Source organism: Acanthochromis polyacanthus, chromosome 23, assembly GCF_021347895.1.
Source record: "Acanthochromis polyacanthus isolate Apoly-LR-REF ecotype Palm Island chromosome 23, KAUST_Apoly_ChrSc, whole genome shotgun sequence".
NCBI classification, from domain to species: Eukaryota; Metazoa; Chordata; class Actinopteri; family Pomacentridae; genus Acanthochromis; species Acanthochromis polyacanthus.
Window position 1 is genome coordinate 24,901,767 of NC_067135.1, and position 7,438 is coordinate 24,909,204.

A 7,438-nucleotide genomic window follows, 5' to 3' on the forward strand; every position below is an offset into this window, starting at 1 on the left:
TTAGCTTGATCTGTTGAACTGCGTGATAATTGTTCCTGTGGTCTTAATACTGCATAAAGAGTGAAGTGTTTGAAATGTACCAAGCTGATCTGCATTCCAGAGATAAAAAAAAAGATGCAAGCAAACCATTAGAGATACTGAGTTCTCATCTTGTGCTGGGAAATTTTGTGGTACAAACTAACAACAAAAATACAGTCTTTGTCTTACAGAAATAATTACCTGACAGACTTCATAAAAGCTTGTCATTGAAAAATCCCAAATCTCTAAACATATGAACAACTGGAAGTCCATTGCAGGTTCCTATAATCATTCTTACAAAGCATACCAGACCATAAAGTCATTTCTGTGATCATGCTTGCATCTGACATCCTGAACTCAAATTAAAGGTAAGAAACAAGAGAAGCACATGTCGTGCAGATGTTCTGAATTCAGGTCATGTTTCTACTGCTTCTTGTACGAAAGTTGTTGTTTTTTTTTAAAAACACAATAACATCATTTTTAGCATCTAAAACCATACTTTATATCAAGTGCAATTGTGTCGGAAGACAAACTAATATCTAGGTTTTAAATCTAAAGCTACAACACATAATAAAAGTTACCTTATCAAGTTATTGCAGCTAGTATTCAGTATAAAAGCTGAGTTAATTAAACCAAATGAAGACAATGTTGTGATAAATAAACTGTCATAAATTTTTTACAGTTGATCTAGGAGGTCAAACTTCTACCGATATTTCATCTCTGCAACACAGAAGAGCATTTCTTCATAAGGCCCTGAAGACATGATAAATCCTTTGTGTTTTGTTTTTTTTTTCAAACTGGAAGGACAGATATAATACTACATCAGCAGATACATGTACTGCTGCTACTATAACTGCCTGTATACAAAGCAGGTTTGTTTTCTAAACATAATCTGGAATCCAACTTCTACAGTACTTGGTTGACCCTAAAAATGACATCATTTGTCTCTTTCTTTTGTTGTTTGGACAGTCTTTGGACCAATGTCCTTTTCCCCCACAAGTCCAGCATGAGTCCTCTCCTCTGTCTCTGTGTCCTCCTGGTGCTCCCCTGTAGTCCACCTCACAGTTTTGATCATTATCATCTTGATAGAAAATGCTGGGTGTCTTCTTCTTTTTCTGTTCCTTTTTATTTATAATTACAGTGTAAATGTTTAAATTCAGTCCTTGTGGTCATGGTCTGTCACCCTCGTTATAGGGAGGGGGTCCGTTATCTGGTGCTTCAGTTGCCGCGGCGCCTTCGGCTTCCGATGCACCAGGCCATCGTTGTTGTCTTTGTGTGTTACGTTTGCACACTATCTTATCATCTTCTACTTTATCTGCACAGGCTTCAGCTTCCTTTTTCTTTGTTGCTGTTTTTCTCTTTTGTGCTTCTTTCAGCCATATTTCTGCATAATGAAGCTGTTTTTCAGTTTCTTCTAATTTCTTTTTATCTGTTTGTTGTTTTACAGTTAATTTTGTAAATAGCTCTGTGCAGCTTCTTACTATTAATTTGCCATTAAATTTAAATTTCTTTTCTCAATTTGGCAAGAATCGTGTGGAACCTGGATATTTTTGTTCCATGTATTTTGCATCGCCCTTTAAAGGCTTTTCCTCTTGATCATTTCCTATTTTAGTTTGTTTTATCCAATACTACTACTTTATTTATATTTTATATTGAAATGTATATTATTTATTACTGAGAATTTGTGAGAAACAATGCTTTTTGAGCCAAATTCAACCTTTGGAAAACAAGCTTCTAGGCCAGCCCTATTAGCTGGTCCGGTTTTCCACTTGGAGGTCCTATCCCAAGGCTGAAAGTCGTTTTAGAGTTTCCACAAAATCCTCCTAAATCGTAATGACTGCTCACACTCAGTGATTCTTCAACCGACAGCTGTATGTTCACACCGGTAGGTCTCTGGCTGTCTGCTGATACAACCACTGACCAGTCCTTTCACACTCACAGTTTAACACATTCACACATGGTAAGTTGTTTTTAGCTCTCATTGGGCTCGGGACTTCACTACTCCTAACATTTAGTACATCTTTAGCTCTCTCTTTGAGTGTCAATGTTTGGTGCAGTACCTGCCACTCATTCCTGGTGTGGTTTGCTTTGTTCGGATGCCGTCAACCTGGAACCCCGTGGAGCCTGAGCAGGGTTTAACCGGCCGTCGTGGAATTTAACCACGAAGGTCTTTCGTCCCCGGACCTAATTCCGGGGGCTGTGCACAGACTTCGGTTTCCCTCCAACTGCTCCTTAGGGTTTCATGTTCCTGCATCATTTTTATTTTTCTATGTCATTTAAATCAGTTGCTTTAATGGTTTTATTTTTCCTTAATTCTGACTGTTTCTGTTGTACTTTGGTTTCAAATTTTTTCAATTTGATTAGGACTGAGTGATTCTCCGTCTGGAAACCCAAAACGTTGGATCCATTCCATTAGACACTTCGTGGACTCAGGCCCGTATTTTCCTCCATGTCTCTGACAACTGCAGTGTCTGGCATCTGTAGCTCTCTACTGGGGCGCGACCCCATGTCAACTCTCAGGCTCTCGAGCTCTCGGCTCCGAGGCTTTACAACACTAACGTCTCAGTGAGGTTTTCTTCTTCGTTCTAGCACAAAAGAAAATAAAAAGCTGGCAATTCTATGCCGGAACCACTGAACAACAGGTCACCTTTAATCACAGAAGTTTCAGCACTTTCTTACAGAAAATTTAGCACTGGTCTTTATGACCCCAAAATCTGAAAAGACTCTGTTTCAGGGTTCCGAATATTATTTTTGGCACTGGTGATATAAATATAACCCCGTTTTCCGAAAGGTACTGTTCATAGAATTTAGCACTGGTCTGAGACCCCATAAGGTCTGAATCAGAAAATTTTGCACTGGTTATATAAACCCCTATAGATCCGAAATGCCTATGTCAGTACTACCAATACATCAGACACACTTCTCTAATGAGACATGAAAAGAAAATACACTTAATGGGAACTAAAACATCTCACCGATCAGCTGATTTGAGTTCGCTGGATAGACGTGAAATCGATTGGAGAGATCCTCCAGCGTCCAGCCCTCTCATCTCTAACCCTTTGTTTGGTGAGGTAGAGGGGGATATCTTTGTCCGGTGGCCAACCGGTGTCGGTCTGGAGGTCCCCAACGGAGATTCAGTCTATCCCACTTCTGACACCAAATTGTGGTAGAAAAAATTATATAGTTCAGCCATGATCGATCGATGTATGAATAAAAACTCTGGGGAGTCCAGAAGTGCGTTTGTCCGTTTATTGATGCATCAAAAAGAGACAGGCAGTTTGCAGCAAAGCGGAACTGCAAGTGCGCCTAAAAAGGAGAAACACTCTATTCTTATAGGTTCAGTTGTACATACACACCCATAGAGAGTTCATTAACTGGCTGGTTGCAGACGTTGTTTTTTCCTAAAACATTGCAAATCTCAGAATGTACAGACAGTCACCCCACTCGCCCCCCTTAGGTAGAAACTTCCTGTGGTTTGTCAACCGCCACAAAACCAGAAGTGTAAGCATAAAATGGGGAAGGATGAGCGTTAAGTGATACCAAGAGCTGGATTCAGTGGAGGGTGACATTTACCATTTGGGGTGTCTTGAGGAACAAACACAGACAGAGCATCTAGGCTAGGTCACAGAGAGTTCAACAGTATCAAAGGTTTAACTGTACTTGTCACGTAGCAAGAGGCTTAGGAATCTTATTTCCTCATTTATAGATGTCAAGCAGTAAGAAAATATGTGTATTTTAAAATATCCAAGCAGCTTTGAATAATAAGGCTTCAAATAATAAAATTTCCATTACACTAGTCTTAGGCCTTGTCCACACGTAGCCGGGTAAATCATAAAATGCGTACATTTTTCTACGATTCGACCTAAACACAGCTTTTTGATTTTAAAAACAGAGGTTTGGAAAAGTCCCACCAAAGTGGAGATTTGGGGAAAATGCGTGTCCGTGTGGACAGAAATAAGTGGAGTTTTAGGAGCGCAAACGTCACTGCCTGCGACAAAATTGCTCATTTGTCATTCTGATTGGATAAGCTTGATTTATATTTACATTTATTCGGTTACATGTGGATAGAGATTTTTGTAGAAAACGGCGACGCGTGGTCGCAGATTTTTTCCTAAACAGAGGGGGGCGGCTATTCGGTTTTAAAAATACCCAGCTACATGTGGACATGGCCTTAATAAAAGTGCAGCGTGACCAGGTTAATTTCAGGTCAGTTTGTTGAAGATTTACAAACAATAAAAACAATAAACACATGCGATAGTTTCATGTGATTGCCATCATAAGACCTGTTCCAGACTCTGAGTTAATGGGTGTGGAGGAGGTTCAATAAATGAAGAAGTGACTTTTGGGTTGTATTTTCACCGTCACGTTTAATTCATGTCATAGAGGAAGCAAAAGATGGATTCAGTTCAAGCAGCAGCGGTTTAAACAGAGAAAATCTGTCACGTTAACGGATGCAATCAAAAGTAAAATCCTGTTGATTTGGTCTAAAGTCAATAAGGAAATGATGTCCAGCTTTGTCTTGTGACACAGAGGAAATAAAAGAGAGCATGTGCTTGAATGGTGCCATTTTACAATCAGCTTTACAGCCATAAATGTGCAGCCAAAGAGACAGTCAGTCACTCAGTCACTTCCTCCACCAGCAAACAGCCTCAACGCTTCACACATCAAGTAAGATCCAGTTTTGAGTGTTTCTAATGTTTTTAGAAGCTATTTAACTATTAACAGTAGAGTTTGAAATAACTTTACTTCAAGTTTTGTCAGCTGTTAAGTGTAATCATCTTCATTTTCTCTGTGATTACTGCAAAAAGCAACTGGATTAGAGATAAAAACATCTTTAAAGTTGTAGAAGAGAAGCCTGATGAGCAAAAAGTACAAAATGTGTTGAATATCTGAATGTTTTACTGCAGATTACGGTTAGTTTTCAAGATTTTAAGGAGCGATTCCAATATTTGACCGAAAAATTTCACTGTTAAGTCTGTTTATCTTATTCAACTAGTTTGTAATAACTAGCAGGCGTTTTATTGAAGTTACTGTAAATGATAGTTTTTTTTCAGCAGCAAATAATTTGAAAGACCAACAATCAATTTAAAGAGTTGGATTAATGAGTTGGTTAAGTTTACAGGGATACAAAGTTAATGCAAAACACTAAAAAAAAAAATTGAAAATAATTAATAAATTAAACTAATCTAAACTGAGTTAACAAGTGTTACTAAAGCCACAGGCTGAAGTTAGAGTGACTGAAATCATTATATTCCTTTCAAATGATCCTAGTTTTGAGGAAGTTTATGATTTCCTTTTTCTAACATTCCTGTTTGCTATACCCAAATGCAAAATGTTAAAACACAGTTTTGCTTTTCTTACTTGCTTTTTTCTGGGATCTTTGTCAGAGAAAACTGAGTGATGTCACTTAAGGAGTGTTTATTGCACTTTAACTGAAATCAGCAAATCAGTTTATACAGCCAAAGTGTAGTTTTCAGTTGAGGTTAATTCCAACCAGTGCTTTATTCCAGTTACAACTGAAATGCACTTTTTGCAGTGTGCTTAACTTCATTACAATAGAACTCTTTAGCAATGCCTCACAGGATTTTTTTATACTTGTAGATTTAATTTAGCAAGAAGATTGAACTGTGTCTTCATTCAACGTCTCCTTTTAAATTAGAATTAACATGAAACAAGCCAAGGTTATAAGTTCTAAAGTGGTCTGAAAATAAATTTTAAAAACAAAAATATTTTAGGTTGACTGTGCTGTGGTACCTGGTATCTGGTATCACAGCTCTGTATTTTACAGATGGTGTTTAAAATGTTGTTCTTTCTCTGTCCTCCAGCAGGTCGACAACTGAGACCAACACATCATGGAGAACAGATCCATCAGTTTGGAATCTATCCTGGAGGCAGCAGGTGTCACCGGAAACCCGTACCTGGCAGGGGGATTCCTGATGGTAACCTCCCTGCTGGGCTTCCTCATCATCATCGGGGTCTTCTGGTACCATCGCAGCAATCTCAGCCTTTGTACAAGATCCTGCGCCATGTCCTTCACCTGCCAGGAAAACATCATGGGAGTTCAAGTCATCCACAGCTCTGTAGTGTTTCTGCTCATCATGGATGCTCTGAATCTGATCGTGGGAATAATCTTGGGAGCTGAGATGGTTCGGTTGTCCTGCATTGAAGGAATCAACTGTACCTATGTTAAAATCATCTGGTTCCTGTCCAGGTGGTTTGGAGTGATTATTCATCTTCTGAATGCCTCGTTGTCCATCAATCAGTTGTCTCATCAGCCACTGAGTGTAACTAAGGTTCGCATCATCTACTCATTGATTTCTGTACTGATTGTCATTGTGGTCCCACTTTATCTGTATGTCATCAAAGCGGGCGTATTCACTTTGGCAGCTTTCATGTTTCTGTTTGCTCTGTCCGTCATTATAACATCGACAGCGTCTACCTCGTCTCCGTCCACTGACACCCTGAAGAAACTGATCGTGGTTGTCACCATGGTGAACTTCCTGATTGTCTACGTCCCCACTTTCATTGTTCAGTGCCTCCTTTACAGCTCACATGACAACAATGAATTGGCGAATTATGAAATTATTTATGCGGATGTTCTGGTTTTCACAAACCTTCACCTCATTTTTGATGGATTCCTGTGTGCTTTAGTCCTGAAATTGCCTTCTGGACAACAACAGCAACAACAGTTGGGTTTCCCAAATCCAGGATACACTGTGTCTCCAACTGTAAATCAGTCATGAGCAAAATTATGTCTGCACCACAAAAATCAATGTGCATCCCAACCACTGATGGATAATCCAGGATTGTGTCATTCTTCATAATCATGACTGTCATCATGGACTGTGTCTGTTGGACAGAAAGGTGCAGCTCCTACTTTATTTATGTAAACCTGAAATCACAGATGAAAATCACCGTTTCATCCTCTCTGTTTGATTTGAAATCCAGCATAAAGGAAGAGGAAATGTGTGAATACTTTCATAATGTGCTGGCAGTGGAGAGCTGCAGAAAGTTAAGTTGATGAAAATAGCAGCTACTTTTCAAACTTTTCAAAATAAAACATCTGCTCAATATGTTGGTTTGTCCAATTACTTAAAGGTGGAGGGCGCAACTAAAATGTGTTGCAATACCAACGATGAACTGCTTTGGATGTAAATACCCTCAAATTCTATGGAATAAATTTCCTATCATAATTCAAGAGCATTTTAAATTGATTTGAGGGCAGCATTTATTGATTTCATTCTCAGATTTCGTGATATTGTTTCTCAGAACTCTGCTGTCGCGCTCAAATTTGCTCTGCGCGTGCTCAAACTGTGTCCTTGCACTCGGTTACGATGCTGCTCGCGCAGATTTCCTGTGCTCAAACTGAAACTCTTCCTCTTGCTCTCATGGAACTTGTGCTCACGGATCTCTGCTCTGC

At 39.2% G+C, this 7,438-nt stretch overlaps 1 long non-coding RNA gene across 1 annotated transcript; it reads left to right on the forward strand.

Moving 5' to 3' along the window:
- The first annotated feature begins 4,596 nt into the window (after positions 1 to 4,596).
- LOC110972309 (uncharacterized) lies at positions 4,597 to 7,216 on the forward strand. Its single transcript, XR_007939904.1, has 2 exons — positions 4,597 to 4,686; positions 5,844 to 7,216. It is a non-coding gene; the product is annotated as an uncharacterized LOC110972309 (long non-coding RNA).
- The last annotated feature ends 222 nt before the right edge of the window (positions 7,217 to 7,438 follow it).